This window comes from Chlamydotis macqueenii, chromosome 15 (genome assembly GCF_036417535.1).
Source record: "Chlamydotis macqueenii isolate bChlMac1 chromosome 15, bChlMac1.mat, whole genome shotgun sequence".
NCBI classification, from domain to species: domain Eukaryota; kingdom Metazoa; phylum Chordata; class Aves; order Otidiformes; family Otididae; genus Chlamydotis; species Chlamydotis macqueenii.
The window spans coordinates 3,214,763-3,238,375 of record NC_141570.1 but is presented as its reverse complement, the minus strand read 5'-3'; the positions used below and the strand labels follow the sequence as shown (position 1 = coordinate 3,238,375).

General features: G+C 60.6%; 1 protein-coding gene across 3 annotated transcripts in view; it reads left to right on the top strand.

Annotated features, from left to right (window-relative positions):
• Positions 1-23,613, top strand: part of RAI1 (retinoic acid induced 1) — a 71,727-nt gene that overhangs the window by 34,348 nt on the left and 13,766 nt on the right. The window contains exon 2 of one of the 3 annotated variants that reach the window (XM_086760148.1): positions 1,470-1,550. The gene's annotated coding sequence lies outside the window, so the exon portion shown is untranslated. Of the gene's footprint in view, positions 1-1,215; positions 1,551-11,833; positions 11,849-23,613 lie in introns of those variants that run through there. The other 2 variants (XM_086760149.1, XM_086760151.1) reach the window with 2 other exon arrangements.

Genomic DNA, 23,613 nt, shown 5'->3' with positions numbered 1-23,613 from the left:
ATTGAAAGGCAGCACCTTGGAAGCGGATCAAATAGCTCTCCAGCCCCCCGCGTATGGCTCGGAAACTTGCCGCCGTGCTGCGTTATCAAGGTGAACAGCTTTGGTTCAATTAAAGAGAGGCTCGGAGCCGAGCGGCGGGAGGAGGCGAGGCTGGGCGTTCGCAGCCTTTGGGCAGGAGCCAGCGCACGCGGAGCCGCACGGCAGCCACCCCGGCCAGCCTGCGCGGGCACCGCTGGCGGCAGGACGCGTGCGTCCCCGTGTTCTGGGGCCACCAAAGGCCTCCCTGGCGAGGGGACCGGCTCCCCCTCCTCGCCTTCGCGCCGGATTTGGTTCACCCCTCGGAAAAAGCAGTGTGCGAGGAAGGATTGCTCTTTGTTGCATCTCCCTTTCCCCCTCCTTCCTAAAATAAACCCCCCGAAAGCAATCAGTCCCAGCGACGAGCTGCCACCAGCTCGCCGTGCACCTAAATCCCTGCAGATGCACAGCGCTGGGAGCTTGTGCGCCTTTATTTTTCCTGCCGGTCGCTGCCTGGCTTGCAGCTGGCTACGGGCGCGCAGAAAGCTGCAGGTGTGATTTGTTCATTTGCCTCCACACCCCCCCGCATCCCTACGCTGCCTCTCTCTCGCCTTCCTTCCCCGCCGCCGCGCCAGCCCACCCAGTTCATCCCACCCGGCTCATCGCGGCGGCGAGACCCGCATCCCGCCCCGCTCCAGCTCCGGCATCTCCCCGCTGCGGGGATCGCTGGGGCTGGCGTGTGTGTGCGTGGAGGGGAGGGGGGGTTAATCTGATCCTACGAGGCTGGAAGAGGAAAAAAATCAAAACTATAAAGGAGGCGGCAGCCTCCTCCTTTTCCCACTCCCCTGCTTCAGAGGATTAAGCCTACAAAAAAAAAAAAAAGGAGGAAAAAAAATGTCTGCAGCTTTCTGTTGACCCTGCATGATGGCATTTTTGCGCTCTGTGTGCTGCCTCTGCTGATTGCTATTCCTGGCACAAACACACACACACGCACACACACGCAGCCCCAGCACGGCTCACACGGGCACGGCGAGCCCACTCCAAAAAAAAAAAACAAACCCAACCCCCCCCCCCCAAAAACCCTCCAACCGTCCCCCAAACCCATCGCCGCTGCCCCTCGGCGTCCCTGGCCGCCCTGGTCTCGGCGGGGAGAACCCCGCTGCCGCTCGCTTTCTCCTCCACCCCTCTTCTCACCTCTTCCCCAGCATCAGCGAGCACTTTCTGCCGGAGCCGCCCGCAGCCAGAGCCCTCCACCACTCCTACCGCTGGCATTACATTTTCAGGCTGGATGCTATAGGGCCGTTTCTAATTACCTTATATCCCCTAGTGGTCTATGAATAATGGTTAGTGAAGGAGCTCAGAAGGGCTGCTGAGAAGGGAAGCAAAAAAAAAAAAAAAAAAGGAAAAAAAAAAAAAGGGAGAATTGTGCTATTTCTCACATTTTTTTTTCTAAGGATCTAATCTGGCTACTGTGCTCTGGAAGAGGAGGAGAGCGAGCCAGCAGGAGAGAGCGGAGAGAGCGAGGACCATCGCAGGTATTGTTGCAAGCTACATCTTTGTGCTTTTTTTTTTTTTTCCCCCTTCCTTTTTTTCCATCTTTTTTTTTTCTTGAAGCCGCAGCAGAATTGGAAGGGCAGGCAGCGGGGCGGGGGGGTGTGGGGTGTGCGGACGGAGCTTTTTCCGGATTTATTTTTCTCTTGTGCAACTCGTGTGCGGCTGCGATTGAATGGATGCACGGCGCCGGCATCGCGGAGTTTTGGGGGGGGGGAGATACGTACGTGTGTGTGTGTGTGTGTGTGTGTGTGTGTGTCCTGTTTGCGGCAGCGGCGGAGGAAGCGGAGGGGGGGTTGTTTTGCTTTTCTGGAAGTAATAAAGAAATTTGCAACCGGTCCAAAAATCCTCCTGACTTGCCGATTGACGGGTGTCTGAACAAAGATACAGCTGAGACTGGGAATACTGGTGTGCGTGCAAGGGATGGATTCCTTCTGCTTGTCCTGCCTCCGACTTTTCCAAAGTTATTAAAATAATAACGGGCGCGGGGCTGCGAGAGCCTCTGCAGAGGGAAATCTTCCCGGGGAGGCTCCTTTAATTCCGGAGTTATCGCTGTGCGTGGTTTTACACTTACAAAAGTTGCGGCGGTGCCGCGGTCGGGCGCCTGGCTATCCTTGCCGTTGTCTGCACGTGAGAACGCTGACTTGATGGATTTTCTTTCTTTTATTCGGTGGCTGGCGGGGCAGGGGGGGGAAAAAAAAACCCCAAAAAATCCCCGGATCTAGCAGATAACCGAAGGAATCGCGGGGTTTGCGCATCCGGTTGCGCCGTTGGAAAACCCCTCGGTGGGACGTTCACCTCCCGCTCCCTTTCTCCTCCGGCAAATTTTGCCCCCTCCCCAAAAATCCTCCGTTGGCGTTAATAAACAAACAAACCCGGGAATAACCGAAGAGCCCGGCGAGGGGGCTCGGAAGCCTGCTGTCGGGGAAGGGGGGGGGTTGGCTGCGCGCTTTTGTTTTAAATAACGAAACGGCGCTGATTGAAAACATATGAATAGGATGCAATGCAGAGCGGGTGTGTTACGGGGGGGGAGCTGGAAAACTGCTTATACGACAGAAGCGGAGCTTGAATGAGCGTGGGGAGATGAAAGGCGAGGGGTCCGTCCCTCGCCCCGCCGCGGGGCTGCGGGGTGGGGGAGATTCCCGAAGGGAAAGGAATGATCTCGGGGTGGGGAAACAAAAAAAAAAAAAAAAGAAAAAAAAAACCTGGAGCGAAGTGTGCGGTTAGATCCCATCCAACTTTGCCGGCTGTGGCGTTGATGGAGCTGGTTGGACTCGAAAGGAATAAAATCAGGAGAAAATATGCCTGTGCGCGGAGGGGGGAGAGGTGTGGGGGGCAGAAGCGGGTCCCGAAACCCCGTTGCGTCCCCAAAATTGCCGCCGAGGTGGGTGACACCGCGGTGGTATCCGAACGCGGCCGGATTGTGTTTATTTGGGCGGAAATAAAGATGGAGCAGCTACCCCGGGGAGGGCTGTGATCCCCCGGGAACGGCTTCAAACCCGTGCCGGTGCTGCCCTTCGCCGCCTGCCCTGCCTGGCCTTGCTTTTGTGTTTGTTTGCTTCCAAGGGGTTGGGGTGGGAGAGAAGGGAACTGGGGGGGAGCGCGAAGGCGGGGAGAAGCCGTGAGGGCGGAGAGCCGATTTAAATTGGACTTAATGGATTCCCAGGGCAGCTCTTTTAGATGAAAGTCAAAATAAGAGCCAAAGTGAATCTCAGCAGACCTGTCTGTTGCATTAGAGATGCAGCCTTCCTCTCCCTCCCTCCCTTTTTTCTTTAAAAGAGAGGGGGAAAAAAGTGTTATCCGTACAGAAGCCGGCGTGGAGTTTCTCGTTCCTATAATGAGAGCTCTAATTGAAGAACTTGCAGCCTCTTGGGAGAGCCTTTACTGATCGCTGCTTTTGTTATTCATGCCGCGCTCTGTTTTCTTGGGATTTCTGGGGGGAGCCTGGCACAAGTCGGGCTGTGGTGGGGTCGGGGTGCGATGCTGTGTCCCCCCTAAGCTGGCTCAGGGGGCTGTTGGTGGGTGAGACCCCTCTGGTCCCCCCCCCGAGCGGTCCGTGCTGGGGATGCCGGGGTGCTGCGCCGTGCTCGAGGAGGGGATGCGTGGCTAACACCCCACCCTGGGACCCGGTGCCGTGGGGTGAGATGTCTGGTTGTGGATGGCTGTCGTCCTCGCAGGACCCCCCACCCCTGCCCAGCGCGGCACGCGGGGATGGCCAGCGGTGAGGGGGCAAAGCAGGGCTCGTGCCTCCTGCCCTGGGCTCGCTGCAGTAGCGGGGAACCGTGGGGTGCTGTGGGGTGCTGTGGGGTGACCCAGCTGGGGCAGAGAGCACAGTGCATCCCCGCTGTCACGGCCCTCCTGGCCCACGGGGGTCTGGGGTGGCTCTCTGAAGCTGGAGTGTCACCTGGAGGGGACAGGTGTCGTGGCAAAGCCACGTGGATCCCCTGCTCGCCCAGAGCGTGGAGTGCGACACGGCCACCGAGGGCCGAGGCAGGGGGTTCCTGCCTTTTCCATCGCCCGGCAGTTCAGGACAGGGACGGGCAGGGGGACTGGCTCTCCCCCAGGGGGATCTTGTCACCCCCATTCCCACTCCCTCGGGTGGCCAATGTCTCTGTGACCACAGGGAGGTGGTGGCTGTCCCCAAGCCCTGTGTCCATGCACGGTCCCATGGTGATGCTGCATGTGGCAGCGGGATGTTTGGCACAGCCAAAAGCTCCTGGGGGGCAGGTCCCTATTGCCCCCGTGTCCCTCTCTCAGCCCTGGATGCTTTTTGCGTCTACGCTTGAGCTCTGCATGGATGAAAACAAGAGCCACGAGCCCTGGGGATGCTCCCAGTGGCATTTGATGGCTGTTGGGTCGGGAAGAGGATGTGTGAGCAGGATGGGGCTCCACCAGCCCATCGGCTTAGCGCAGAGGCAAGGCGGTTACCCTGGACGTCTGATCTCCCCGAGAACGGTGTATTGACCCTGACAGCGATGCGTCGGAGCAACAGACTCTTCCATTATCGCTCGCTCTCCTCCCATCGCCAGGTGTCAACACCAACGGTCATGGAGCCGGCTTTAATTTCAGGCCTCTGGCTCCAGCACGTAACACTCAGCCGCGGTCCCAAGGTGCCGCCAGGCTTTGCGAATGCCTCTGTGGGCAGGTTGCCGTCCCCGTGTTGTGGCAGGGGTGACACTTGCCGGGGGTGGCTAGCTGAGCCAGGGATGGGGCTCACAGAGGACCTGGGAGCGCTGGCTCACAGGGCCATCGGGTAGGGTAGCCTCCTGAGGTGGCATTGCAGCCTTTGGTGGAGGACCCAGGAGGACACCTGGAGCTCCTGCTTTGCCAGTTTTTGGTAGGAAACCGTCTGGTCCGCTCCCTCTGTGCTGTTGGTGCCGAGCAGCAGAGGATGCACCCAGGCTGGGGAGTCCCGGTCCTTGTGCAGGGACTTTGCTGGGTGACCTCGTCTGGCCAGGATGCCTCTTGTCCTCCCCGCCTCTGAAAGGACCACGGCCAAATCCGATGGGCACGCGGTCACGTGTATGTGCCGCCTCATGGAAACCTGGCGGGGAGGGCGGTGTTTTTCTTGAGCGCCTTGATTTTGGGCAGGATGACTGGCACGCCGCCTCTCCTCCTTCCCAGCATCTTGACATTTCCGAGACGCACGCAACCAGGCTGAGGCTGGAAAAGCTGCTCGTGGTTCAAGAGCATCTCCTCGGTGGAGGACAGGGGAAGGCTTTTCATTCCTCCCTTTCTTTTGGAGCTGGCTCAGCTACCCTCGCCGGTGCAGGGGCTCTTCTCGCTCCCCCCGACAAGGGAACGATAAAAGTCAGGGGCGGCGGATATCTTGACGCTCCGTCAATCCGAGCCTTTTCCAGCGGCAGTCTCTGAAGGCTGGCGCTCTGCTGCACAGAAGAAAACAAGTGAGAAGAGGGAGGGAGGCGAGAGCAAGCCTTTGCAGCCGCCGATCGATAATTGTGGTGTCAGTCACTGCCTGGGAAGTTCCCGCATCCACACTGTCGCTGGTGGGGTGGGAGGAGAAGGGGAGGACGGGAGCTCGGCTCTGCCCCACGCAGCGTCGGGCACGGGGCAGGGAGCCGCGGTGGAGGGCAAGAGCCCGGCCCCGAGCTGCGTTCCTCACCGCTTGATGTAGCGTGAACCTTTCAACTCGCTCCCCTTGGGGATGGAGCGGGCTGGGCAGAAGGTGTCAACTGAGCGAGGAGAACACGCTCCGCTTTCTTAGATTTGAGGGGTTTTTTTCCCTTTTCTTCTTTTTTTTTCCTTCCCCACCCCGCTCTGTGTGCATTTTAGGCTCTAATCTTCTCCAAAAAATGTAAAAGAAACCTAAAAAAACCCCAACCCAGCTCCCCCTCGTGCGTGTCTCCGTCTTAGCAAAAGCTGAGGCAGAAGATCAAGGAATTCTGCCTTTTGTGTGGCTTTCAAGACCAAAGATGCGCCGGTGAAAAGGGGAGGCTCAGGGAACCAGACACACACAAGTGTTAAAGGAGAGGCTTCCCTTTTGTCTCCAAGGCGATCAGCCAGCGAAGGGATCCACAAATTAATTAAAAATTGCTCTGTCTTGATTGAGTTATTCCTGCTCACATCCCGCTTGCCTATCAAAAGACTGGGAATGGCAGGAGGAAATTCCTGTTTCTTTCCCGAACAGCTCACGCACGTGCTGCGGACTGTCTCGCTCGCCTGTTATCCCAGGCGGCAAAGGAAATAAAAAAAGGAAGCACTGGCACGGTATCCAAAGAGATCTCTCCCGGAGGATGCGTCCCTCTCCTGCGCTAACAAATGCTGCGGTATTTGGACGATTCGGAAGAAAAATGGAACAGATTTACATGTCAGGCACGGGCCAAATTGTGGTCGTAACTCCATGAAGTTGATGGAGATCCATCGGAGATTAATTTGGCCCAAGGTCTGGCGCTTGCTCCGTAGGGAACAGGCTGGATCTCTGCCTTGCTTGAAACAAGAGGCATTCAAATGGGTTTGTTGTGGCTGTGCCGTGCCCGAGTGGTAGAGCCGAGCAAAAATCCCAACTGGTTGTATCCCTTGTGCCAAAGCGCCATAAATGCGCCTCGGTCTGTCGAGTCGTGCACAATCTCTACCGCCTCTACCGCCGAGAACCTTTTAAGGGGGCAGGTTTGTACAGATTTATACGTAAGGGCTGGGCAGAAGTCTCTCTGTGTGCTTTGCTGAGGGGGCTTGAGCTCCATCTCAGCATCCTGACGTGAGGAATCCTTTCTCCCCTCTTGTTTATGGGATTTTCACCCAAGCCCAGCCTGCGCCAAGACCGAGCTCAGCCCAAGCCCAAGCAAGCCCAGCTCGGCTTGTGCCCGTGCAGGGCTCCGTTCTGGTTTGGGGAAGCGTCGTCAGTCAGTGCCTCCGAGCTGGATTCGGAGGTTTGGTTTGCTGCTTTGCAGTCAGACCTTGCTTCCTCCGCTTTATTGTCATCTCCGCTCTTAGTCACCGCTCGATGCCTCACCAGGGGACACCGCTCCTGCTGCATTTATGGCAGCCGCTAAAATTGACTCTCGGTGCTTGTGCTCCGGTGGGGAGGGACACTGAGCGTCGGGGAGGCTCTGCCCGGCTCCGTTATGGTCCTCGACATCAGGGGAGCTGCAGGGCGGGTCGGTCACCGGATGGGTCCCCTGTGCTGGGGACGGACCTCCAGCTCTGCTGGGTCCCACCTGGCTCGTGCCGGGAAGGGACAGAGGAGCAGTGCTGGAGAGGAGCGGCGCCGGCCACGTTCCCAGGTGGAGGTGGCCAGCGCGTAGATGAAAATTAGATGCTCGATAAAGTAGGAAAGAATAATTAAAAACGTTCACGGCTACTGGCTCACAAAGGCGTGGGCTCTCGCTGATCCCACGTGTGTCCCCCCCGCAAACACCGCGTCCTTCAGCGTGCTAAACTCCCCTCGCTGCCTCGTCCTGTGATAGCGTGTCCTTCACCGCGCCTGTCGACGTGTGATGTATGGAGCAGGGCTGGCCTGTTCATACCACCACCTTTCACCAGGCCAGCGACTGGCTTCTCCGGAGGAGTCTCTATTCCTCTCACAGCATGTCCTTCACCGTGACTGCTGCTGCGCGAGAGGCACGGCGGCGCGGGGCTCTAATACTTGTAATTCACTGTGACTGCTGTGGCAGGACCTGCACCGCGCTGCGTTGCGGCAGCCCCTTCAGACCTTTTGGGTTTTGCGTCTGCCACTCGACTTCGGAGCAAGGGCTGGGCTGGAGGGGACGCGTGGTGGGGCGACCTCGGGGGTGCCCTGGGCTCGGAGCTTGCTCCCTCGCTGCTGGTGGGTACGGGGACGATGCTGAGCATCCTTGGGGCACGGTCCCGTCCTCCCTCCTGGGTGGTTTGCAGGGCGAGGTCCCAGTGGAGAAGGCATACTGGGGGCCAGACCTTGCCCAGGCAGGGGAGAAATCCCCGTCCCAGTGTGCCAGGGTGAGAAATGGCCCCTCAGATGCAAGAAAAGCGTCCTTCCTCTGCGTGCTTCTCGGGCAGCGTAATAAATGTCAAAAGCCCAGCGCGCATAAAGGAGAAGAGGCCATTTGGCTACCGAGCGCGTTTGTTCCAGGAGCTGATTTACTTTGAAGACTTAAAGGGCTCTGCAATGCTTCCCTCTTCGCTGGTTAACCCCGTTCCTGTGCCAGTTAAACAGAAACGCAGCTGCCGTCAATAAAGCCCTTCCGGAGGCTCCGCCGTGGACGTTTGCCGTGCCGTTCTCTTCCTGTGCAGAGGTGCCGCTCCGGACATCGCTCCCTCTTCCACGATCCGATTTAGTTCCTCCGTTGGCGGAATTAGGCTGTACCCATGAGCTCGTGCTGCCGGGATAAAGCGAGGGTTTGCCGGCCAGGTGGTGGAGATCCCCAGTACGCAGATTTGTCGGAGCCGTGGTGCCGCAGCTGTGCCCGGCACGGGGTGCGAGCGACCACAGCTCAGCCAGGAACCGGATTCGGGGCTGGTGCTTTGTGTTGCTGGGTTTTCTTTGCAGAGAGGTGATGCAAAGCCACGCTGGGAGGCTGGAGCCTGCAGGAAGAGCGAGGATGAAGGAGAATATCCTGGGAATGCTCCCGGGCTGGGAGAAGGGCACATTCGGCAGCAAGGTGGGCGAGGGCGCAGATTTTTGGAGCCAGCGCTTCCCTGCGGCACGACGCTCGGCAGCGAGCGCCGGCGTGCGGCGTTGCCGGAGGAGCCGGCGGCCTGCCTACGGGAGCCTGTGCTTTGGTTTTCCCCTGGCTGGCATCTCCCATTTCACTCCCATGCAAACTGGCCACGACACCACTGCTTCTGCTTGGACCGGGGAAGGAAGAATTTGGCCCAGTGGTTTTTCTTCCTCCTGCTTTCCCCAGCAGCCTGGGCTACGTATCTGCAAACAGCTGTAAGAAGAGCAGAGATCATTAGCTGAAAGGATCAGATGAGATAGTTTCTTAAAAGGATTGTCTGATTTCTCTATTGATCAGCCTGATTTAAAAGGGGGAGTTGGGTCAGAGGGCATAAATTATCATTGAAGAAGGGGTGAAGGCCTCCAAGGCTGTGCTGCACTTAGCTGCAGTGCTGAGGAATGTGTCTCTCGGTGGGGACGTGCGGAGCTGAGCGCCGTGGCTGCCGGCCAAGTTGGGTCTCCTCTACGCTGAACTGGGAACCGAGTCAAGGGAAGCGCATTTCAACTTGGTTAAAGAGCCTCTCTTCGCCAAATGCAGCCCCCGTCGGTATTGCAGGGGGGCTGTTTGGGGTCATAGGGGGAAGGGGTGCAGCGTGTGGCCCTCTTTGAGGTTTGGGGTGCGGCGATGGGTTGGGGGAGCCGCGGGGTCCCACTGACTGCGAGCGAGCTCCCTCCCCGGGGAGGGGATGCTCTCGCCCCGCAGAGCCCTGCGACCTGTCCTGGCTTTCTCCAGGCTCCCTGTGTGGTCTCTGGCGAGATGTTGAACCATGGGAGGTTTCTGCCTCCCTGGCTGTAAAATGAAACTAATCTGCAACCTGAGGTTGCTGCTTTCCCCATTCTTGTGATCGCTGCCCGGGGCTCCCGCATCTCCTGCTGCCAGAGTCACGGGACGCGAAGCCTTCGCTTCAGCCTCCACGGTCCTCCAGCCTACGGGAAGAGGAGTGGGGAAACATCCGGAGAAAATAAGATGCCTTCCCTGTTGACTGCAGAGGGTCGGGTTTGGGGGACACACTGCGTTGTCAGCTTGTTCCGCAGCAGCGTGGATCCTTGCAAGCGCCCGCGGGCTCCCTGGGCAGCCGGGGCGGTGGCAGCGTAATTACTGTTCACTCAAGGCACGGCTCCCGTAGCCCACAGCGGCACGAGCCGATTACCGTGCCGGCGCTGGGCGTGTTGGTATCTGTCAGGGTGTGGGGAGCACCCATTTCCCCAGCAAGTCTCTCTGTCGCCGCCTTCTTGCTCCTGGAGCTGTCTCGGCCTCCACCGCCTGAACGTGGCATCGCCCCGAGCCGAGCTCGGCACGAGCCCGTCGGTGTTTCTTGCTGTTTGGGTCCCTGCTGGAGGTTTTGGCTGGAGCAGGAGCGGCTCAAGCCCGGGGTGTTGTGAGCGGGTGGGAACCGCAGTCCTGCAAGGTGCATAAAACCCAAGGCCAGCTCTGCGATGCACTCCTCCTTTCCTCGTCCTCGTCCTCGTCCTCATCCTCATCCTCATCCTCATGATGGCAGAGCCTTCTGTGCCCAGGTCAGCATCCACCTCTGCCTTCTCCTGGGATTTCGTCTCGCTGGCCAGGGACAGACCATGGGGATCTGTGACCGTGTCGTGCCACCCTACGTCCTCTCGCTCCTGCCCTCCCGTGTGCCCTGTCCCACTGCACAGGGGCTGGCGGGGACCGCAGCACGGTGGCTCCCTGCGGCATGGGGCTGCGAGGAGGTGAGCCGAGTCGTTACGGCAGGACACCTCTGCCAGGTGGAAAACAGGGGGCTGGGACGCCGGCCGGGGCATGGCCGGGCGCGGGCAGAGGGTTCAGCCCCGGCACAAAGTCCGACCAGGGCGGCGGGGGCTCGTGGCAGCCCCGCGCTCGCCGAGGAAGCGAGCATATCTTCCAAGCATCCGCGCGGTGTTGGCCTCCTGGCACGGCCACGGTAGCGGCCACCGACATGCGGCGACTGGGCCGGCGTTATCCTGGAAATGTCAGCCGAACGCCAGCCCGCCGGTGAGCGCCAGGACGCGGCGGGAGGCGGTGACTCGGCTTGCTGGCGTTGGCTACCATTTTAGAGGAAATGTGGAGCGGCGGGTAATTATTTCTCTTTCTTAATTGAAATTTCAGCCTGAGTGGTTTGCGAGAGCGGGCGGGAGAAGGAGCACGGGCGGGTGCGACATGAGCAGGGTGCTCGTCATGGGCCGAGGGGGAACGGGAGCGCGCCAAGCCCGCGGGGCGGCAAAGCATCTCACGGTTCGCGTGGGATCCGGCACCGCCGGGACGGGATTCCCACGGCCCGCAGCACGGCCTGCTCATGGTTGCAAAATAAAACCAACCCAAAAACCGCAGCGATTTTAATTTTTTTTTTTCCAGAGGGGAGGATGCTTTATTGTTTCTTTATTCCTCTATTTCTGTTTTGCTTCGGATGGAGGGCCAATTAAACGAAATTACGCGCTGCAGTCTGGCACCCCGCGCCGGCTCGGAGCAATCAGGTGTAACGCAGCATGGCTGATGAGAGCCAATCAAGATGTATAAATGAGGTGTTGACATTCAAACAGCAGGTACCCGCGCCGCCCAGCCGCAGCCGCGCTCGCGGGCTGTCGAGCCCGCGCCGCGCATTCAGGCACGGGGCTGTGACAGGCGACAGAAGGGGCCGGTGGCGACAGGGCGGCCGGGCTCCGCTTTGGCTCCGAAGCGTTTGGTGTTAAACGCGATGGCGGCGACGCGGCGAGCAGCCCGTGCCGGGGCCGGCGGGCGCGAGGGCGGGTGGTGGATGTCCCTGCTGTGGTCTGTTTGCTGGTAATCCTGTGCCCGGTGCCGGCGCGTCGCTGCATCCCGTGGTCCAAGAGGTGAGATGAGACAGCCGCTGAGCCCTTAGCATCGCTCCCAGCTGGGCAGCAAAGCCGAATGCTGTTGCTTTGGGGAAACTGAGGCACAGGGCAAGCTGGTGGCATGTGTGCGGCTCTCCTGGCTCTCCGGCTTGCTGTAGCCGCCGCCGCAGGACGCCGTCCCTTCGCTGGGAGGCGGGGGCCCGGGTGCTGGCGGCGTGGCAGCACCGGAGGAGCTCGGAGGCCATCCGGGGAGGAGAAAGCGGCTCCGTGGCGAACAACCTCATCAGCGTTTCCTGTCTCACGATGGAGAAATCGCATGTGGTGAGAGGCTCTAAAAATAGGCTCGGCAAACTTTTAACCGCATTTGCAGATGTTAAAGGTAATCCAGAGCAGCCCTGGGGGAGAAAACATCCCCGGCCGTGCCTCCCCGGCGTGAAACCTCGGCGCTGCCGGCTATGGGGGAGCCGACTCGGAGGGCAGCAGCCCCTTTGCCGCTCGGCTCTCCTCCGCGTCCCCGTGAAGCGTGTCGGGGAGGACATTAGGAGCAGGAGCACGTAGCGGCAGGCTCTGTCTAACAACGCTGCCGCCTGACCCTGATTTGTAGCGGGGCTGAGCGGGGAGGTTTGCCGTAGCGTTACAGCTCTTCCTGTGGTAATAGCTGGCGAGGCGTCACACGCGCGACGCTGCCGGCGGCACGGGGAGGCCGCGGCCGCCGGGGCGGATGGGGTGGAAAGGAGAAGCCGCCATAGCTGGGTCACGGCACGCTCGCTTGCAAAGGGAGGGAGCACGCAGGGACCCGCGCTCCCGTGGCACAAGCGGTGTCGCCGTCGGGGTTGCTTCTCCCCGCAGGGGTGCCAAGCTGGGCCCCAGCGTTGTGGCCCTTGTCTGCGGAGGGACGTGGCGAGAGGCGTTCTGCCCATGAAAGATGGAAGGGGCAGCACTGCTTGCGAGCGTCGCTCCGTGGTGTCGCGGTCCCCTGCGCCTGTGCCGGCCCTGCAAGCCCGAGCGGGAGAGAGCAAGGAACCTTTTAGCCTTGCGTACCTGGAATGTTGACTCGGACCATTGGAAAGATGAAAGAGCCAGAGAGAGGGAACAATTAAAGGGAAGAAAATGAGATTTCTCGTGTTACCTGATGCCAGCAGGGCCTAGGCCCCTCTTGCGCACAGCTTGGTGCCGGCGTACGGGGGGGTGGCATGGTTTTCCCTTTCGGAGAGGGCTCCCCAGGAGGTTTTTCATAATTGCTGTTTGTGCAATGGCTGGGGAGGAATCCGTCGCGTTCTGTCCGCCGTTGCCTGGCTTCACCTCTCCTCCTGCCTGCAACCGCTGCATCCTCGCGGCTGGGTTCGGGGTGATGGTTTGGGTCTTCACCAGCCTTTACCTGCAGCCCAGGAGGGGAAGGGCTGCCCTTCTGAGGGGTGTTTAGCTCATAAAAACCCCAAAGCCAACCCTCAAATGGGCGCCAGCTGCGCGGTGCCTCGTGGCTGCATGGCTGGGGTGCTGGGAGCAGCGCTGGTCCCCAAGGGGCTCCGCAGGCGAGAGCCGGCCGTGCCAGGATCGGCATTTTGGCAAAAGTCATCACCTTGCCGGTAGGAATAATAACCAGGAGGGGGAGGGGGCCGGGGCAGGCAGACAAGCAAATCCGTTTTATCAGACGCCGCATATTTTATGAAAGCACATTTCAGCTCTTCAGCCTTGGAAAGCTTTTCATACCCTTTAATTTTCTAATAAAAAGGAATTACATTTGCTGAAAAGCCAGTAACAAGATTCACTGTCATTGTCTTTTGTACAGACCATAATTCCTGGCTTGGGCTCCTGCCTGCAGCCCCGTTGTGTGGTCCTAGGTGTGGGTCCGGCGCGCTGGCGGGGGGACGCGGGGGGCCACGGCCGCACGGGGGAGAGCTTCGCCGGCCGACGCTTAGGGGATGCCGGGGGCGAAGGCGAGCACCGCGTCTGGCTGCAAGCGCAGCGATGCCTCTTGGTGCCGTGCAAGAAAGCTGGGCACGCCGAGGTGGTTCCCCCAGGCTGTGTGTGTCGGTGAGACGTGCCGGGCCGGCTCTGGTGCACCCCGACCCGCAGGGCCCTTCCAGGCTGGGAAGGCGTTTTGTGATCCCCCCTAAGATGGGGATTTGGGAGGGTGCAGAGGACAAGGCGCAGAGGGGAGCGGTGCTTGCTGCGCCCCGTGCAGCAGCAGGAACCGGATCAGGCCCCGCTGCTGTGCCTCCCCCTGTGCCATCCCGCCCGGTTTTGCACCGGGATCCGCATTCCCGCTGCCCGCCGGCGGGGTGGGGAGCTGCCAGTCCTCCCGCCATCCCACCCATCGCATCGCCCATCCTGGGGCTTTACTCCGGTGGCTTTATCCCAGTGGGGAACTGGCACTGATCCCTCCTTTGGGCCTAGCAAATCCGTGCGTGCACAAAGGTGAATCTTCCTTGCCGGCTGCTCGCATCGGACAGGGTAAGGCTGGAGCAGGGACCTCGCATCGCCCAGGTGGGAACTGCTGGCTCCTCCCAAGGGCCCAGATGAGCCAGAGGCGGCTGCTCCCCTCTCCACCCCACGCTGGCTCCGCTCTGTGGGCACCAGCTCCTGCAGTGGTCCTGCTGGGACATCCCTCCCTGGCAGCATCGGGCTGTGTTTGATGCAGGGGGGACATCACGATCCTGTCGCCCATGGGGAAAGCCATCCCCAAAACCCCGGGGACCCGGCGGCCACTCATGGGGTGATGCAAAAGGCACAGGCTGCCTTCTTTACTTCACCTTGGTGAGGGGCACACTGCTAGCATGGCGGGTGGGGTGGCTCTTGAACCAAGAGAGGAGGAATTGAATTGCACCGTCATCGGCCTTGTAACCCTGAGCTCAAGAGCGGTGCAAGGCCCCAGCTGGGCTGGTGGCCGGAGGACAGCGTTCCCGGTCTTTGGTGGACAGAGAACAGCGTTCCCAGTCTTTGGGGTGAATGGAGCAGGTCGCGGTTGCATCCGTGTCGGAGCAACTGGGTGTCTCCATGGGTGGCCCGGGACAGCGAGCCAGTATCCCCCGGGCCTGCGTCGGCCCTGCGGACCTGGCTGGTGAAGGGGGTCAACTGGGGAGACGGTGCTTCCCAGTCGCTCCCCGACCTCCTGGGCATCCGTTCTGCAGGATGCGAGATCCAGCCCGCAACCCACGGCTGCGGCACATGAGATCCCGCGGGCAGAGCGTGCCTGGGCTGGGCCGTAACGCGGTGAGCAGCAACCACGTGGCATGGCTGGGGTCGGCACCGAGAGCCTCCCCAAAACCCCCGGCACATCCCGACAGCGCTTGCGGCATCGGGAGCCCTTCGCTCGCTCCTCGCCTTCCTCCCAGGGCGCATCACTTTCCGAGCGCTCGAGCCGCAGCTTTACTGCGCGGGATCCCGGCCGGCTGCCACATGGCGCTGGAACCACGATGCCGCAGCCGCCGGCGCTCCCTCTGCCTCCGAGTTGCTCATTTGAAGTTGCAGCTCGCCGGCTGTCTTTACGCAGGGGGGACGCAAAACCGGCCCGCAAAAACCAATAAATATCTTCCACATCCTCCCCCTCTCCAATTCTCGATTTCATTCTTCCTTCCCAGCTGGTTTTGGGGGGGAAACGGGTTTTCAAAGCTTTCCGTAAACGTGTGTAACAATGGGAAGCGTTGCCTTTTCGCCTGCGGCCAGCACAGTTTTAAATGAGGTCCCAGGTAGTCATGGTTACCTCTCCTCTTCAGTAAGAGATGACTTTTATTTCCTGCCTTTTGTATTTGCACATCTCAGATATACATTCTCCTAAACCGTAATTGGTATTCACGGATAGATGGGGACGCAGGAGCCAGCCGCCGCGAGAGGGGAAGAGCCAGATGGACGCAGGGGTTGTCAAGGTCTCCAAGCCCCCAAACATCAGGAAATCTTAATTTCAAGTCGTTTTTCCTCCCCTGGCAAGGGCGGGGAGGCAGACCTGCCTCTCCGTAGCCTCAGGGCTTCTCCTGATCCCACCTCCCTCGCAGCATTCCGCTTAGCCTGGACGCTGGCCCGGGAATTTGGGATTCGCCTTGCCTGCGAGCGGCGGTCCCGCAATCCTCTCCTTGCGGAAGGGCTCCCCGGCATCCCGCATCCCTTCCTGAGCGTCCCTCGAGCTGGGAGAGGGGCAGAGGGGCTGCCCTGTCCCTCCCCGGCCCCGAATAACATCCTGACCTCATGGGCGCTGGAGAGGCCAACCCTACACCCTTGGATTTTGGGAGGGGAGAGCGGAGCGGCAGGAGCCGTACGTTCGCAGTGGGCACGGCCCGGGAAGGCGGGCGCGGGAGGGAGAAGCGCTGGGCGATGATTGATGAAGGATCATAGCCTCATTCCGCAGGATCATTGCTCAGAGTGTGGGCAAAGCTGCGCCTCCCAGGGGGACCATCGCCGGGATGCGTGCGAGCCTGTGTTTCAGGGCAGAGGGGATGGAAAGCCACATATTTTATGCCTCCTTTTTTTTTTTTTTTTTTTTTTTCTCTTCTCTCTCAAGCACCAGGAAAACAAAAACCCAAGCTGTCTAATCAGAGACAAGCAGATTCCACCCACTTCCTTGGAAAACTTGCATTTGCTAGGAAATCATCTAGCTGCGTTTACAGCAAGCAGAGTGCCCCAGCGGTAGCTCGTGCCTTTCTGGCAGGATGATAACCAGCGCCGAACAATTATTGCGCTGGAGCGGGAGCAGCAGACATATTGGCTTTTCGCAGCCAGCAGGAAAGAATTTGCAAAACTAAGCAGGCGGCTGGAGCGGCTCGGATTTGCGGCGCTGGATGCGCGGTGCCGGGGATTCGCAGCTCACCAGATTTGCTGGTGGCAGCATATCAGGGACGTGCACACCGCATGCACCTGGGCTCCTATTTACATTATTTATTTTTATTTTTTCTTTGCAAGGGAAGGGCCTGGTTTTGCTGCCTGGAAAACACCTCCGCTTGCCAGCTCCCCCCACAGACGCTCAGCCCCTCAGGGTGTGTGCAAGGGCCGGTGAGGAGAAGTTGTTTGCATCTTTATTTTCTTTTTTTTCCCCCTTTAATGAGAAAAATGTGTTCTTATCAAGGAGGCTGTCCTTCAGAAATACAGCGCTGGGAAGGAAGGCGGCCGGCTGCGTGACATTTACCTCCACGAGGCCGCGATTGATGTGCAGCCCCCGGGTGCCAGCCCCGTGCCCGTGTCATCGTCGCGAGGAGCAGGGTCGGTCCCGGGGCTGCCAAAGGAAACCCTCCTGGGGCGCAGCCCCAAATCCCCGCTCAGGGCAAAGCTCCCTCGCTCGGGTTTGACTCCAGGCAGGGATGGATGGGATTGCTGGAACGGCTCCCATCCCTCAGAGGTTTTTTGTCCTTCCCTGGGCAAAACTCGCCCTGATCGCGGGTCACACCTCCGCCCTCGGCCGCTGCACGGGCTGGGAAGCACAGAAATCCCTTCTCTACGGCCTCGTTGGGTTCGGAGCCGGGATTTGGCCCCTGTGCCCCTCCGCCCGCTCGCAGCAATTCCTTTCTGGGGCGGAACGTTCCCCAACGGGATGCTCCGATGCAGAAAAGTGGCGTGGCAGGGTTTTGATGCGGATTGGCACCGCGGGTGCCGCCGGGCAAGGACGGCGGGGCAGAGCCCGGCCCGGGATACGCAACCCGGCCCCGCTCCGGGTGCAAACTGCACATCGGCTGCAACAGCAGCTGATGGAGACTCCAGTATATTAGCAGCATTAATTAAGTTACAAAAATTATGCATGTTATCAGTTATGAGACGACCTTTCATAAACTCAGTTATTAAAGCAATAAAGCATGACCCGCTGGTCCTAACCAGTTTAATGGCTGGCTAAGAGCGCGGTTTTTCACATAATACTTTTAGCAGGTCATTAGCCGAGCAATAAGATAACACGGAGAGCCTAAGCGACGCGCGCGAGCGGCAGCGCAGGCAGACGCGTCGCTCGGCGGGGGAACGCGGGGCTGGGGGTCACCCGTCCTCCCGTGCCGCTTGCACGGGCGTCCACGGGCTCTGGTTGGGGCTGGAGCGGGCGACGGCGTTGTGGTGGGTGCTGATGGGGCTGCTGAAATCCCAGCGTCGTGGGGCAAACCCATCCCTGGGAGGTTTGGGGCTGCCGTCGGTCCCTCTGCAGCCCCGGTGTCGCCGCCCAAGCCCGCGCCGCAGAAGGGAGATGGGACATCGTGGCGTGGCCACCCCGGGGCTCCCGGCTGCGGCCGCGGTGCCGCTGTAGGGTGGGAGAGCCCGACTCTCCGTGGGGCTGGCTTGGATCCCTGCCTGGCCACTCTCAGCGTACGGACGGTGCTGGTCTCTGTTAATGAACGGTGCTGGTCTCTCCGGGCTGAGACCACGATTCCGGGATGTCCAGGTTGGTCTCTGCCTCCCCACTGCAGAACCTGTGGGGACACGCCGCGTGTCCAGGGCCATCAGGAGGAAGCCACTGGCCACCAGGTCCTGCTTCCTCCGCGTGCCGTCGCCATCGCCACGCGCGTCCTGGCCAGGTGCCGATGCCCTCCCTACCCGCGGTCACGCCACAGCACCCGGACCCGCCGAGAGCCGCACCGCGCCGCCGGCACCCCCAGTGCCCCCAGAGCGCTTTTCCCTGTCCCCACCAGCCGTTTCCAAGCGCTGACCCTCTCCATAAACAAAGGAGAGGGAGAGGGAGGGTGGCTGGCATGTTAATATACTCTCCCCCCCTCTTTTCCTCCCTTCATCCCTCTGGGAAAGGCCTTTGCAGATATAAGCAAACCTTGATTAAAAGCTGCCTGACAGGCAACGGCAGCAGCAAGCAGCAGGCAAGGAAGCTCTCCAAGTCCAAAGGGAGCTGCTGCTGCCGCTGCCGCTGCTGCCTCCATTCTCAGATGTCCCTGATCCTTTAATCAATCACAGCCGCCGAGGAGAAGAGCAAACACCCGTGCCGGGGCAGAGGTATGTGCATGCATTCGTTCCAGCCGCAGCCCGAGCGGCGAGGCGGCCGCACGCCTTCGGCTGAAGGCACGGAGCCGTCTTTGAGCTTGGAGCTGCTCTTTCATCTCCCTGAGGTGGCGGAGGCTCCGTCCCCACCGGTGTCTCCCACATCCCCACGGGACCTGTCAGCGGGATAGGTGCGAGCGGCCTTTTGCCGGCGTCTGCCCCCTTTCCCCGGGTGCAAAATGCATCCCAGCTGCCATCCCGCGGGCTGTGCCGCCCCAGCGCTCACGTGCCCGGGGAAATGGGGTGTCTGCGGACGGGCACCCCGTTGGGGAGCTGCCGGGATGGGGACGGCCGCGGGGCACCAGCCCAGGCGTTGCGTCTGACGCAGGGCCGGCCAAATCCCAGCAGTGCCTTCGACGGCAAACCACAACCGGGCATGTGGTGATGCGCCGGCGACCCCCAGCTCGGCAGCCCGACGAGGTGTGGGGTAGGCGAGGGCTCCGCTCCAGCCCCAAACCCCCGATGCGTGGAGAAAACCCACCCCTGGGACAATTCGTCACCTCATCCCGTGTGTCACCGCGGGGCTCGCCCCTCAGTGCGGCTGGAGATGGGGGCGAAGGGAAGGGAAAAATGCATCATTTTAGTAAAACCCAGCAAAATCCTCTCTCCCGTGCCGTGCTCCCCCAGCCCGCGTGCGGCTGCGGGGGCTCTGCCCGCACGAGGCCAGCAGGGGCAGGCGGGGACTGCGGTTTCCTTGCTTATATTTTTTGCCGTTGCTTATTTTTAGCGCCGCGTCTTAATATATTGTGACAGTGCCCTGGGACGTACCGCGCCTCCGGTCGTATGAGAAGGTGTCTGGGGCAGAGCCGCTTGACGCCGCAAATGAGTTTCAGCCAATCGTCGGCGCAGCGCTGGCTAACGAGGCACCCGCCGCTAACGGGGGGTCCCCGGGGTGGGGGGCTGGAGGGAGTGGCAGGGCTGAATCGGTGCGCTGAATTTGTCAAGGCTCTGCGAGGGAGGGACTTGCTCTTGGGGGAGTCCTGGGTTTTAAAGCCTTTTTACGGTTTTGAACGAGGCGGTTCGGGAAATGACGGGCTGATGGCTGGCGGGCTGAGCGCGCGCCTGGTGGGAGCGGCGTCTTCGGTCGGCGCCGTGGCGGAGAGCGGGTGCCTGCGCAAACGGAGACGTCAAGGGTTTGGTGTTTCGAGGGGGGACCTCGTGGGTACCGGGGGGACGCCGGAGCCGCGCTGGCCTCAATCTCCCTTCCTGGAGCTGCTTTTTGGGAAGGGCTGAATGGTTTCCACGCCGAGATGTGCCTCGCGGTTGCGTTTTTGGACCTCCACGCCGTTTTTACCGCAAGGCAGAGAGGCAGCCGGCAGAGACGCGGGGACACCGAGATCTCGCCGGGACTGGGATCAGCAGCACCGCCTGAGCCGCGGGTGCGAAGCTGGCTGGGGGAGAGCCGGGCGCGTCGCGGCGCTGGTTTTGGCAGCAGACGCCTGCGCGCGGGCGCTGCCTGCCCCCAAGCCCATTAGTAACGGATCTTTGTGGAATCACCCTCCTCATTAAGGCGAGATACCCCGTGCGTCAAAGCCGCTTTATAAAGAAATTACACTCGGCTGCGGCCGGGCTGTGCGTATGTAAATGGGGCGACGCACGAGCCCTGATTGAGACATCACGGAGCAGCTCAGCCTGGGACCCCTGGGAATCCCCAGTCCTGGGGGGAGCGGGGGGCTCTGGAGGGGCCAGAGGGTGCCAGCGGTGGGGGACACACCCCAGCCACCTCCCGGGGTCCGACAGCGCCTGTGTCCGCCCGGGGCCTTGGCAGGAGCCACAGAGATGTTTAGGGCTGGGGTGTCTCCGGGTGTCGGAGGCTCTGGCATCCCAGCTCCAGCCCCCGCGTCCTCCCGACAGCATCGTGACGCGGCTCCTGCCCTCTGCGCCGCGACACCTCTCGGTTTGGGGGCACACAGGGGGAATCCCCTCCTACCCATCCTCCCCTCCCAGTTTTACCGAGGCACAGCTGCGTGCCCAGTGCCCGCAGCAGAGGCGTGGTGTCCCCCTCTGCTCCCCGCCTCGTGCCTGACCCGAAACCCTGCCGAGCTGGGATTAATTCTGCCCGATCGCACGCATCTGGGGTGTTGGGACGCTTCACACGCACCTTTGGGATGTTGGGTTGCTCCAGGGTTTGGGAGAAGCCAGAACACAGTGCTGGAGCTGAAGCTATCCCAAGCACTGGGCGCCTTTGGAAGACATCAAGGGACACTGAGTGACACCAAGGGCCACTGAGGGACACCGAGGGACACGGAGGTCCGTCGCGCAGCACCAACGCTGGTACTCGCTGCCGCTTTCTGGAAAGGAGAGCTCAGGCCGGGAGCGGACACGGCAGCACCAGCGTCCCCCCGAATCCGGCCACAGCATCCCCACGCGCTGGGGCATCGGCACCTCTTTGTGCAGCGGTGGCGGCGGCTCGGCGGGGAGATGAGACCCTTCTTTTTTTTGGCAGCGCGTTGCTAATCAGCACGACCCAGCGCGCACCGCCGCGGGCGCACGGCTCGCTGCTATTTAAGGAGCCTACTTGAAATACACCTGCGAGAGGGGAGAGGAGCGCCAGCAAGTAAATAACCCAGCAACCTGCCGGAAAAAAAACACCGGCGGGGGCGCGCGGGCAGAATGAGAAGAGATGCAGTGATTTAAGGAAAAAAAAAACAACAAAAAAAGTGAAGTGCAATCTGGTGATTGAGGGGCTCAGTCCTGATCGTGCCCTGGTTTTCCGCTCGGCGTGTTTTCCACGCGCTGCCGTTCGGCTCCTGCCTTTTTTCCCCCCCAACCTCTCTCCCCTCCTTTTCTGCAACATTATAAATCAAACGGCTTAAAATGTAAAGCATCAAAAATTCTAAAACCTTCATCTATTATTAACTGTGACAGTAAATTCCACCTCTGAATGTTTCGCATAGCAACTGTTACCAGGACTCAGCATCCAAAGCTGATGTTCCAGCAACTTTCCATCACGCCGCCGCCGCTCGGCGATGCCGAGATGAGCCCGGTGAGACGCGCCGCCGCTCCCGACGCCTCTCCCTGGGATTGGGATGCCGGCGGAGAAACCCAGCTTGGATTCAGCGAGCGCAGCCCGGCCGTGCTGCCGGGACAGGAAAGGAGCTCGGCGCCTGCGTGTTGGGGTGCGGGGGCTGGTGGTGGGGGTCCTCCGTGATGGCTCTCCCTTCACGATGGTCGTGTAACCCCCAAACTGCATCACTTTCACCGTCACATTACGGAGCACCGTAAATAACGAGGGTGGGAGCTGGGGAGTTAAAATAAATGGACAGAGAGATGCTTTGCAAGGGATGATTGTGTCTCTACCGCCGCGTTGCCCCGGTGCTGGTTGTGGTGGTGACCCCCGCCCCAGCGCGGGCAGGGGGTCTCGCTGCTCCAAGCGTTGGGCTTGCGGTGAGCTCGTCGTGTGCCGGGTGCCCGAGGGGGCCGGGAGCCGGGCTTGTTTGCCATCCCCAGTGTGGCTTCGTGGCTCTGTTCGGTGTCCCGTGCCCAGAGGCTGGGATGGCTCTGGCCACTGCTGGCTTTGGCGCAATTTGGGTTGGATTTTGGCACCGGGAGCCTGGTCGGAGACGGGGAGAGCCCCGGCTCTGCAGCCCCGTGAGACGTTAAGCCTGGTCTGGTGAGAGCCTGGCCAGCGTTCTGGTATCCCCAGTGCTGAGCCGTGACCGTGGCGAGGCTCACGCTCGCATCCCCGAGCACCCAAAACCACCCAAACCCCTCCGTCAGTGTCCGCCGTGCCGTGCCCGGTGCCTCCACGCCGCGAGCATCCTCGCATCCTCGCCGTCGCCCCGCCTGTGCCGCCTTCCCACAAATCCCGGTGGCCGCCCGCGTGCCGCCGGCGTCTCTGCCGCGCGGCTGCCGGCTGCGGGGTTGGGTGGCTGCCGGCTGCTCCGCCGCCTCCCCGGGGACGGGCAGCAATTTTCCTGCTCTGAAGAAGCTTGCGAAGGTTTGAGTGAATCTGGGAAGCAAATCTAATTGGCAACCTGGTAATTCCTCGGGGGGACGTGTGCTTTGGTCATATCTAAGTACATTCCAGCCGGTGTTTAAGACGCGCTGAATCCAAACTTGGACAGTCAAATACCAGCAGCTCTAAGCTCCTTATCTATTTCAGGCAGATTAACTCCGTAATCATCCCTTTTGGAAGTTCCCTGCCCCAAATTCCTCTCCCCTCCCCTTTTCACCCCCCTGGTTTTTTCAGCAGGAACAAAAGGAGCAGGAGGATTTTGCGGGCTGGGACGGCGCCCGCGGTGATTGACGGAGTCAATAACTGGGAACCGGGAGAAGGCCTTTGGAAATCTCCTGCCCCAGCTCACCTGCCTCGGTGTTTGTCTGTGCGGTGCGGAGACGGGGAATGTATAATGCTGAAATAATTTATCACATGACATGGAACCTTGATTTATTTTTTTCAGACCCCTTTTATTCTCTTTTTTAACCTCGATTTATTTTTTCCAACCCCTTTTTATTCCTTTTTTTTTTTTTTTCGTTTTCTTGGGGGAATTCCTGCTCAGCATCCCTTAGGAGAGGTCCAGCCAGGCTGGGAGATGTCCTGCTCGTGGCTGCTCGTATTTTTTCCCCCTCTCTTTCCCCACGCCAGCAGGCAGAAGAGGCTGTGCCGAGCCGCGGGGACGCAGCCGGTGCTGGCCACTGTCACTCAGGGGAGTGTCGGAGCATTACGCTTCATTACCGAGCTGTCTGCTGCTGGCGGGAGATGACTGAGAGGGCAGAGCCTGGCAGCGACGCGGCCAAATCCGTCTCCGGTGGACAGACCCGTCTGCAAGCAGACGCCGAAACGCGGCATCCACAGGGCACTGACGACCGGGAGGGTTTGCCGTACTGGTTTTGGGGATCTCCGGTTCGGGCGGCGCGATTCAGCATGGCGGCAGCCATCCCGCAGCGTGAATTTGCGGAAAGTTTTGCGGGGAAAAACTGGCTGTGGCCGGGGCAGAGCCTGACCCACTGGAGCCAGAGGGGATGGACCCAGTGGCATGACTGGGAGAGCTGGAAATGTCCTGGGGGTGATAGCCGCCCGTCGTCTTCTGGGGTCTCCAGGGCTGCTGGGGATGGAGACACCCGCCGGGGGCAGGGATGCGGGACCCCAGCACGGGAAGTGCTCCATCCCTGTGCTCCCAGTCTGGCGTTTC